Below are 11,834 nucleotides of genomic sequence, written 5' to 3' on the forward strand. Positions count from 1 at the left end.
CGAGAATCAACAAAATAACAATGGTCAAATTCTAGTGAAGGTTTGAAAAACTACCGCATTGCGGAGAAGTTTTGTTATCAGATTTGGTGACCTGAAGGTTTAGCGCATCGCAGAGGATGATTATTTTGCAATTGTCCCAATCCAGTGGCTCACCGCGATAGTGGCGCATCACGATGAGGGTGTATTTTACAATTATCAGGGAATACTTGAGCTCCGTGATTTACTATATTTTAATGGAAAATAGCAATTTAAGTCATGGCGCATCGCGCCGGGTGGATAATCTGGGAATATTTTAAGTTTTTTATTCCAGCTATAAAAGGAAAAATCCAAGATAATGTGGGGGACTTTTATCAAGCAGAATAGCAGCGAAAAAATGGAAATTCCTATCTTTTAGGGTTATTAAACATTCTTTTGAATTTCTTTATTCAAAGGATTGATTTGAGGTATTATTTGTTACTTATTTTGGATGATGAATTCAAACATGAGTAGCTAAACACCCTATTTCTGGGGTTGAGGCTAAGAAAATGAGTACTCTTTAATATTCTTATTTATAGTTTATTTTTGGATTATCATATCGGTTGTTCTTAATTTTTTAAGCTTACTATTTTAATGATTGGCCACCATTAGAATAAATTTATATTTCTATGTGAATCCGGGAGGAGAATCATAGGATAGAACGAAGAAATTAGGGAGCAAGGTTCTTATTCTTTTATAAAATAAGGGATTTGAATTAGCATCTAGGATAGGGATATACCTAGAAGCCTTGCTTGGTTTACTTGCTAGAAGAAAACTTCATGAATCTAGAATATTTTTTGTAACTCTGTGGTAGTTGTAGTTACAACATTCAATAGATAGAAGATTTGAGGTCGGGAGACCAAGATCGTGGCATAACCCTTGCGAACTATCAACCCGATAACCAATTAGACTGTGAAAAGAATAGAGAATTGTATGATTGTTCAAAATACCTCAACCCTAGAATCGTCCTCATAATTGATTATAACCATTGATTACTTTGCTTTCGTCATCATTAATTATTTCTTGTTTAGTAATTTACATTTTATTTACAGAATCTTCTTAATCTTGATACAATCAAACACTTAATACTCAATTGTCGAGAACTAAATATTGAATAAATTTCTAGTTTATTGATCATCGAGGGAATGATATCTGATTGTCCAAGTCATTATATTAGTTGCACAATCACGTACACTTGCATGTGCATAAAGATGCAATAAGTTTTTGGCTCCGTTTCTGAGAATCAAATAGAATTAGTAAATTGCTTTAATTTTTGGTTTTTGATCATAAGTTTAAGTGTTAACAACTTGATCTTAGCGGCTGAATTTTTGCAGGTTTAGCTGAACATTAGACTGGAGAGGGACAAAGAGTTAGTAGAGCCCTTTGCAGAACTAGAAGTGATTTTTCATCAGAGATGAAGAGCTCAATACTACACTCAACAGGGATAGATGGTGGAAATACGCGATCCTATAGTTGTTGACCAAATGTTGGAAATGTTCCAGCTCCTGCTGTTCCAGCTGTTCCTATTCAACCATTCGTAAGACCTATTTGAGAAATGTCAATCCCACTTACGCACCTTTTGACTAACAGTATTCTAAAGACTAAAATAGATGGTCGATGGGAACTAAAACAAAATATGGTGCAATTGTTGAAATCTGCGGGAGAATTTCAAGGTCTTTAACACGAGGTTCTGTAGCAGCACTTACAAACCTTCCTGGAGATAAGCGACACATATATTCCTAAATATGTGAATGTTGATTATGTCAGATTGACACTCTTTCCCTCACTACTGGGGGAAGCAAAGAGATGGCTATTTGTTGAACCACACCAATCAATCACTACATGGGAAGAATGTGCTCAAAGGACTCTCATTCAATTTTTTATATGTCAAAAAACTGCACGATTAAGGAGTGAGATATTGAGTTTTAGGCAGAAAGATGGAGAAAATCTCTACTAAGATTGGGAGAGATTTAAGGGTATGCTCAAAAGTTGTGTTCATCACCATCAATCGAATGATGTTTTAGAGCATACATTTATAGAAGGCCTTGAGTCTAATACAAAGATTCTCTTAGATTCAATAGTAGGGGGTCAAGCTTTGGAGAAAACATATAAAGAATTATATACGTTGCTGAATCGAATTTCACAAAGAAATCCTGATTGGCATACAGACTCAAGGAATGCTCCCAACAAGATTGCAGGGGTTTTGGAGATTGATCAAATCATTGCTTTACAAGAACAGATTACAGCAATGTAGAACCATATGAATACTCAGCTTAACTACATAAAGTTGGGTCCAACACTACTAGCAGCCACAACAAATATAGTTCAACAAGTATATTCATGGTGTGAAGTTTGTGGAAGCAGTGAGCATAAAAAAGATGCATATTTTGTTAATACAAATTTACTCAACTACGTAGGGAATACAAATCATCAGGGTCAATAGAATTTTGGCAATACATTTTATACAAATTGGAGGAACCACCCTAATTTCTAATGGGGTGGAAATCAAGCATAGAATACAAATCAGTATACGGAACCAGTACAACCAAATCCATAGCTAATTCAAAATAATCAGGCGACTTTCTTGAATAGTAATATGGAGGAGATACTTAAGCAATTGATGGCTCAATAAGCACAGTTCGTAGTGTACATGAAGGCTCAACAGGCACAGTTTACAACTGAGTTGAAGAGTCAACAATTACTCAAAAAAAATCTGGAGTTGTAGTTAGGTCAAATTGAAGAATCGCAAAAAGTAAGGCCACAAGGAGCATTGCCTAGCGACAATGAGGCTAATCCTAAACAAGTGAATGCAGTTACAATGAGGAGTGGGCTGCAAACGAAGGAGATGGTTCAGGAGCATGCTAATCCCACAGTCACTGATGATAGTTTGCAAGAGAATATAGAAGTAAAAGAAAAAAAAGCTAGTGAAGAGATTCATGTAGAGAAGAAGACTATACCCTTACCCTTTTCTCAAAGGGCATAAAAACATCAAGAGGAAGCCATTTTTAAGAAGTTTCTAGATCTTCTGAAACAAGTTCAAGTAAACTTTTCTCTTACTGACATTCTAAAGAGTTTGCCAAAATATGTAAAATATTTAAAGGATAGTGTTACCAATAAGCATCGGTTGGCTGAATATGCTATAGTTGCACTTACTCAAGAGTGCACGTCAAAAATTCAAAATAAACTGCTAATGAAATTAAAGGATCTGGGGACTTTCACATTGCAGATTACACTTGGTCAAACTATTTGTGCACGTGGATTATGAGACTTGGGGGCTAGCATAAATCTCATACCCACGTCATGGTATCAGAAGATGGGTCTTGGAAGCCCGAAACCCATAACTATTATATTGCAATTGGTGGACAGGTCACTTGTTAGACCAGATGGTATTATTGAAGATGTATTGGTGCAAGTGGGATCTTTGATCTTTCTTGTGGATTTTGTGATTCTTAACTTTGAGGCCGATCCCGTTGTTCCATTTATTTTGGGATGACCTTTTCTAGTAATAAGGCAGTCACTCATTGATGTGACAGCTAGAAAAATGATAATGCGAGCACACGATGAAGTAGAGGTTTTTGATTTATATAGAGCATTGAAATTGCTAGCCATATATGAGGAGTTGTCCTCAATATCGGTTGATGATCTTACTTCAGATTAGCATTTGCTTTTGTTTGATGATCCATTAGAGCGAGCATTGATGGATTATGATCTACATGGAGATTTATAATCATTAAAATTGATCCAGGTTATGAATTTGGCTATAATTAAGACAAATAAAGTGTTGGTCGAGTCTTTAAATAGACCACTTAGTCCACCACCCAGGCTTCAGTTGAAGAAGCTCCTAAATATGAGGTTAAGGTTTTTCCTCCTCACTTATAATATGTTTTTCTGGTGATCAAGATACCTTGCTTGTTATTTTGTCTGCAGGATTATCCAATGTACAGGTAAAGGAAGCGGTAGCAGTTCTCAAAAGAAAAAAAAGCGATTGGCTGGTAGATGTCTGATATTTTAGGAATCAATCCAATATTTTGCATACACAATATTTACATGGAAGAGAGGTACAGACCTAAAGTGCAGAAATAAAGGAGGTTGAATCCTGTGATGAAGGAGGTGGTCCGGAAAAAGGTGATCAAGTGGTTAGACAGTGGTATTGTCTACCCAATTTCTGGTAGCAAATGGGTTAGTCTGGTGCACTGTGCACCAAATAAAGAGGAATGACAGTATTGACGAATTATGATAATGAGTTGGTTCCCACACGTATAGTTACCGAATGGAGAATATGTATAGATTATCGGATGTTGAATAAAGCAACTCGTAAAGATCACTACCCAATTCCCTTCATTGACCAAATGTTTGATAGATTGGTAGGGCAAGAGTATTATTTTTTTCTGGATGGGTACTCTGGCAACAATCAAATAAGCATAGCACCTGAAGACAAAGAAAAGACCACGCTCACTTATCCATACGGTACCTATGCTTTCAGACGCATGCCCTTCGCATTATACAATGCACCTACTATATTTCAAAGATGTATGATGGCGATATTCTCAGACATGGTGGAGGAATTTATAGAGGTATTCATGGAAGATTTCTCTATGTATGGGAATTCATTTGAAAAATGTTTTCAAAATCTCGACAAAGTTCTAGCTTAGTGCGAAGAAACAAACTTGGTTTTGAATTGGAAAAAGTGAAATTTTATGGTTAAGGTGGGAATTTTCCTATCACATAAAGTGCAATGCAAAGGTCTGGAAGTTGACAAAGCAAAGGTTTAAGTAATTAAAAAGTTGCCCCATCCAGTTACAGTCAAAGGCGTGTAAAGATTTTTAGGACATGCTGGGTTCTATAGATGATTCATTCAAGATTTCTCAAAGATTACAAGTCCCATGTGCAAATTTTTAGAGAAAGAAGCCAATTTTGAGTTTGGAGATAATTGCCATGAAGCTTTTGAAAAGCTTAAGAAGAAGTTGACGGAAGCACATATTTTGATCGCACCAGATTGGGATTTACCTTTTGAGCTAATGTGTGATGCTAGTGATATCATAGTGGGAGCAGTGTTGGTTCAGAGAAAAGAAAAGGTATTTTGATCAATCTAATATGCTAGCAAGGTAATAAATGATGCTCAAGTTAACTACATAGTTATAAAGAAAGAGATATTAGTTGTGGTATATGCCTTCGATAAGTTTTGATCTTACTTAATTGGTACCAAGGTCATTGTTAATACAGACCATGCTTTCATTAAGAATCTCTTGAACAAAAAGGATGCAAAGCCACTACTAATTAGGTGGATTCTACTACTTCAAGAATTTGATCTTGAGGTGCGTGATAGAAAGGGAGCTGAAATCAAGTTGTTGATCACTTGTCAATGCTGAAAAATTAAGACCATATTATGGATGACTTTTAGAGTATCAAGGAAGGCTTTCCTAATGAGAAGTTGTTGTTATTAGAAGCAGTTGAGTTCCCATAGTATGCTGACATTGTAAACCTAATAGTTTGTGGGGTGTATCCTTCCGAAACTATCTCACAACAAAGGAAGAAATTACTCCATGATTTTCGTGCTTACATTTGGGATGAACCATACCTTTTCAAGTAGGGTCCAGATGGAGTAATTCGTAGGTGTATCCTAGAGGCTAAATTTTTAAAGGTGTTACAAGATTGCCGCTTATCTCCATATGGTGGACATCATGGTGGTGAGAGGACTACAAAGAAAGTGTTGCAATCAGGTTTTTTCTAGCCGACTTTGTTTAGAGATGTAGTGGTGTTTGTAAAGAGTTGTGATCAATGCCAAAGGTTGGGTACTATAACTAGGCGTTATGACATGCCCCTGAATAATATTTTAGAAGTAGAAGTCTTTGATGTTTGGGGTATTGATTTCATGGGGCCCTTTCCACCTTTGAAAGGTAATTTGTACATTCTTGTTACAGTTGATAACGTCTCTAAATGGGTGGAAGCTATGGCAAGTCCGACTAATGATGCAAGAGTGGTGTTGAAGTTTTTGAAGAAGAACATATTTTCAAGATTTGGTACCCCAAGAGCAACAATTAGTGATGGAGGTACGCACTTTATCAACAACTGGTTCAAGAATCTTCTTGCTAAATATGGTGTTTGGAATAAGGTGGCCACTGCATACCATCTTAAAACGAGTGGACAAGTAGAGGTATCCAATCGGGAAATTAAGAAAATACTTCAAAAGACTGTGAATGGGCAGAGAAAAGATTAGGCGGAGAAGTTGGATGATGCACTATGGGCATAACGAACAGCGTATAAAATTCCCATTGGGACATCTCCATATCTCTTAGTGTATAGTAAGGTGTGTCATTTTCCTGTAGAGTTGGAACACCAAGTATGTTGGGTTGTGAAGAAGCTAAATTTTGAAATGAGTGCCGCGAGAGAAATAAGGTTATTGCAACTAAATGAGGATGATGAGTTTAGACACCATGCCAATGAAACCGCCAAACTTTACAAGGAAAAAAACAAATGTTGGCATGACAAGCACATTCATGTTTAGGAATTTAAACCCAGAAAACTAGTGTTGTTGTTTAATTCATGGCTTAAGTTGTTTTTGGGTAAATTACGATCGAAATGGTCTGGACCTTTTAAGGTGGTGCGCATGACACCTTGGGTGGATCATTCGGACAAGCACAAGGAACCTATCACTTTTACTGATGAGTGATAATGAGCTGAGTCATGCCATAATGTAAACTAAGGCTCTATGTGGGAGGCAACCCACACATATATTGTATTAGGTAGTTTAATTTTTGTCTTGTAAAATCAAAAATAAAAGAAAAATACAAAAAAATGGGTCGTGCCACGACCAAAACTAAGGCTCTGAGTGGGAGGCAACCCATTTTTACTTACAATTTTTGTTGTTTTCATTTGAGATTGTAGGGAAGTTCAAAGTACCACATTTGAGGAAAACAATCAGGTTTGCAAAATGATTTGTGTAAGTGGGGATTAACTCAGGGAAGAAAAGAGTGAGAATTACATAAAGATTCTGAGTTTGAAGAACAGCGCAATGCGGAACTGGGTATTCTGACAATTGTCAAATTCTAGTAAGGATATGAGAATTTCACCACAATGGAAAGAAGTGTAAATTGAGAATTGTCAAATTCCAGTGGATTGTTGCGATTTCCAGTGCGATGTAAAATTTGGACAATTGTCAATTTATAGTGAGTGGACGCGAATCTTAGCGCTTCACGGTTGGCAGTTAAATTACAATTGGCCTTATCCAGTAGGTCTACGCGATCCTACCGCATCGCTGAGTGGGCTTAAATCGGACATAAATATTTCATTAACCCTAACCCGACCCGCCCTTCTATAAATATAACCTCATAAACCCTAAACCTATTTATTTCAACATCAGTGCTGCCCTCTCACTCTCTCTCCTATAAACTTCTCTAATTTTTCACTTTCTCTCATCCTTCTCTCAATTATTGAGGCATAATGGAATCACAATCAAGAAAGGGCAAGGAAAAGGCAGGACTTTCTGCCCTTGTAAGAAAGAGAAGCAGACCGTCTAAAGGGTAATTAACTAGAGTGCCTAGGGCCCTTCCACTTTAGTGGGGGCAGGTTCAAAAAATTGGATTTAAGGCTATACGAAAGGATGGGAAGAAGTGGTATACTAAGCATACTGATGCTAAGTATATTTTGAAGGCCTATATCGATCGGGCTAGCTTGATGAGAGAGTGTCCGTCCATGGTATGGAGAATCGAGGCAGTCAATATGAATTTCATTTTTCATCAGCCGACTGAGTTCAACTTGCATCTTGTTAGAGAATTTTATGCCAATTGGGACCACAACCATCCTGAACATTTGTTGAAGGTTCAAGGGAAGGTGATTTGATTCACACCTGCTGATGTTAATGAGTTGTTAGGTATCCTAGAGATAAAACCAAATTTCTTGTGATAGTTTATTATTTCTACTCCTTATGCCCACATCAGGTATTTGTTGTGTGGCCAGCGATCTTCAGCCCATTGGATGAGGCATTAAGTTACAGGTTTATATTCTTCTTACCCCTATGCTCAGATGAACAAGGAAGCAAAAATATGGGGTCGTATTGTGTATGCCTGCTTGATTTAAGGAAAACATATGACTAAGGTGACTAGGGATAAGGTATGTTTCATTTATGCCCTAATATGTGCTGATGTGGAGATTAATGTGGGGAGTGTAAATTTTTCTGCAATGAAGAAGGTGCGAACCCAGGTAGGTCAAAGCTTTGGATTTAGAGGTTTGGTGACTAGATTTTTGAGAAGGCATAGGGTGGATGAAGAGGAGCTTGACTATAAACCTGAGGTGAGCACTCGTCCTATGGATATAACTATTGCATGAAGCACATCTGGCCCAATTTTGACTATGATAGAGTGATGACAAGGACTGATGAGGTGCTGGGTAGACTGTATAGTCTCATGATTATGATGTCGAGGACAAGAGGTAGACCCGCTACACCAGAGGAGCTCTATGATGTAGAGCTTAACTATCCACTTGGCCATTATGCTAAGACCATATTGAGGATTGGCCCAGATTTTATGGAGCCTGTTGATGATGATGTACCCACAGATGAAGAACACATGTATAGGGATTCTGACATGGAGTCTGATGAAGAGAAGCAATCTGATTATTATGGAGCTGATGATGATCATGATAATGTGGATGTGGCTCCTGAGGACATATCTGCTATAGTCCCATTTGAGTGATCAGGAAGTATACTGCCATCCTACCATATGCTTAATCGAAAGCACTGGGATAGTGCTTTATTTTAAGTGCGGGGTGGTGGGTTCGTGTTCTCTTGCATCTTTATTTTTTTTAGTTATTTGATTGAACAATGTTATTTTTCTGTTTTGTTGTGTTGGTTTGAAGTACTAGCTATTCAGAACACTGGTCTGTAATAGTTAGTAACTTTGATTTTATGGATTGAAATTTGCCCTTTTTGGCATTTATCGCATATTGCTTCAGTTTAATGAATTATGTTATTGTTATTTTTTCCCTCATTTGCAAGTTCAGTTTCAAGTAGTTACGTTTGCTTTTTCCTCTTTGGTAATTAGGAATAAATAGTCATAGTTAGTTGTCATCCTCTATGATAGATGGATGACGACCGTCTTAAGGGGAGTGGTCGTAGTACAAAGTAAAGAAATTTAGGAGAACCTAATCACTATCTTAGAGGAGTGTGTGAAATAGGCCATCTTTGTAGTAATTGAAACTAATTCTAATATCAATAAGCATAAGACTGTTTTTATTTTAAGTACTGAGGATTCAATCTCGATAAATAAAATTTGATCTGTTGGCTTAATTTTGAATTCAATAAAGAACGTGATTGGGAACCTTTGGCTGATTTCGTACATGCACTGTGAGTGTGAGGATTAGTATATATTCGACATGAATAGAAATGACTAGAACTTTCTCGGTGTGTCTACAAAATGAAATAAAGGGTATTGGGTGCAGGAAGAAATGTAGGCATTTCTTTGACCGCCTTGTTTCTAACTTTAATAGCCCTCCCTTGGTGTATAGTCTTAGTCAGCCCCGTTGAGCCTTTAGCCTCTTTATTTGGTAGCTTGTTATGAAACCTTATCCCTTCTTTGCTGAATCATAATTTGATCCAAATAAGTTCCTGAGCATTTTTAATATAAGACTAAGAGAAGATTAAGAGAGAAAAGTAGGAAAGAAGGTAATCATTGATGCCCCCAAAGTAGTTGTTATTGATGTTTGATGATGATAGGTTAATTGGGAGTTAGTAAATAAAAATATTACAATGAACCTATTTTGGCCCTGGTCCAGTTGGATAATGTTGACCTTAATGAAGGCCTTTTCGCTTAAAGTTAAGGGTGGCTATAATAGGGGTGCGTAATATGAATAAGGAAGGAATGACTAATACTCCCAACCTAGTTTGAGAAAATAAGTTAATTGAAAAAGGTGTTGACAAATAAAAGTATGGGAAGAAATACACGGATAAATTAGTGTTGGAAAACAGAGTGAATTGATAGTTTTTGTATTTAAATGCTTAGGAGCAATAGTCACTATTTATGTAAATAGTACCTTCCTGTCCCGAAGCCTTTATTACAACCCAAAAAAACCTAGTTGATCTTTCACCCAAACATCTGACTATTAGTTGAGTAGAGCACTAAGGGCAAGCTTATGGTTCATTCACTAGAATGTATGAATTCTTAGTTGAGAGTGAACGATTGATGTTGATACTCCACTATTTTTTCATAGATATCGTTGTGATTTAATATGGGGAAATTTTCTTGAGTGAGGATGCAGGCGAATAAAAGCCAAATTACTTATTGTGTTTCTTTCATTGAGTTTGCCAACATGTTAGAAATTTATTTTTGAGATACAAAAATTTGTACTAAATTATCTCATGTGTTAAAAACTGTTTTGACAAGATGATGTAAGAATTCGTTATTGCAAAGTGTAAGTGTCCATGGCCACATAACTTTGAGATTGAAATGAAAAGAGAAAGTAATTATGTTTTTGAATTCATGTGTTCAAGGACGAACAAGGTTTTAAGTGTGGGGTGGTGATCTTGGGCATATTTATATGCACAAAGTACCAATATGCACCCAGATTTGGACTTAGTTCAAGAACTTTTGTATGAATTCTTATGTATAATTCAGCTTTTATTCCGTTTTGTGTCTAATGGATATGATTAGTACTTTCAGGTTCAAAATCATAAAGAATTGTGCATAATTGGATACAACAAGGATATGGAAGTGGTGAAGGAATGCAAGGGACTGAAGTTAAGCTGAAAAAGGGAAACTGGAAAGTAGGAATCCTCATTTAAAGACACTCCGTATCACGAGGATCAACAAAACAACAAACGTCAAATTCCAGTGAAGGTTCGCAAAACTACCGCATCGTGGAGAAATTTCGTCTATCAGATTTGGTGACCTAAAGGTTTAGAGCATCGCGGAGGATAAATATTTTGCAATTGTCCCAATCCAGTGGCTCACCGCGATAGTGGCGCGTCGCGGTGAGGGTGCATTTTACAATTGTCAGGGAATACTTGAGCTCTGCAATTTACTAGATTTTAATAGAAAATAGCGATCGAAGTCATGGTGCAACGCGTCGGGTGGATAAATTGGAAATATTTTAAGTGTTTGGTCCCAGATATAAAAGGAAAAATCCAAGATAATATGGGGGACTTTTGCCAAGCAGAGTAGCGGCGGAAAAATGGAAAACACTCTCTTTAAGGGTTCTTAAAAATTCTTTTGAATTTCTTTATTTGAAGGATTGATTTGGGATATGATTTGTTACTTATTTTGGATGATGAATTCAAACGTGAGTAGCTAAACACCGTATTTCTGGGGTTGAGGCTAAGAACATGAGTACTCTTTAATATTCTTATTCATAGTTTCTCTTTGGATTATCATATGGGTTGTTCTTAATTTTTTGAGCTTACTATTTTAATGATTGGCCACCATTAGAATAAATTTATATTTTTATGTGAATCCGGGAGGAGAATCATATGATAGAATGATGAATTTAGGGAGCAAGGTTCGTATTCTTTTATAAAATAAGCAATTTGAATTAGCATCTAGGATAGGGATATACCTAGAAGTCTTGCTTGGTTTACTTGCAAGAAGACAACTTCATGAATCTAGAAGATTTGTTATAACTCTGCGGGAGTTGTAGTTACAACATTCAATAGATAGAAGATTTGAGGTCAGGAGACCAAGATCGTGGCATAACCCTTGTGAACCATCAACCCGATAACCAATTAGACTGTGACAAGAAAAGAGAATTGTATGATTGTTCAAAATACCTCAACCCTGGTATCGTCCTCATAATTGATTACAACCGTTGCTTACTTTGCTTTAGTTATCATT

The 11,834-nt window shown here is 36.7% G+C and overlaps 1 non-coding gene across 1 annotated transcript; it reads right to left on the reverse strand.

Annotated features, from left to right (window-relative positions):
* Positions 1–1,915: 1,915 nt before the first annotated feature.
* On the reverse strand, positions 1,916–2,022 carry LOC124899021. Its single transcript, XR_007056160.1, has one exon. It is a non-coding gene; the product is annotated as a small nucleolar RNA R71 (small nucleolar RNA).
* Between the last annotated feature and the right edge of the window lie 9,812 nt (positions 2,023–11,834).

The sequence above is a fragment of the Capsicum annuum genome, chromosome 5 (assembly GCF_002878395.1).
Source record: "Capsicum annuum cultivar UCD-10X-F1 chromosome 5, UCD10Xv1.1, whole genome shotgun sequence".
NCBI classification, from domain to species: Eukaryota; Viridiplantae; Streptophyta; class Magnoliopsida; order Solanales; family Solanaceae; genus Capsicum; species Capsicum annuum.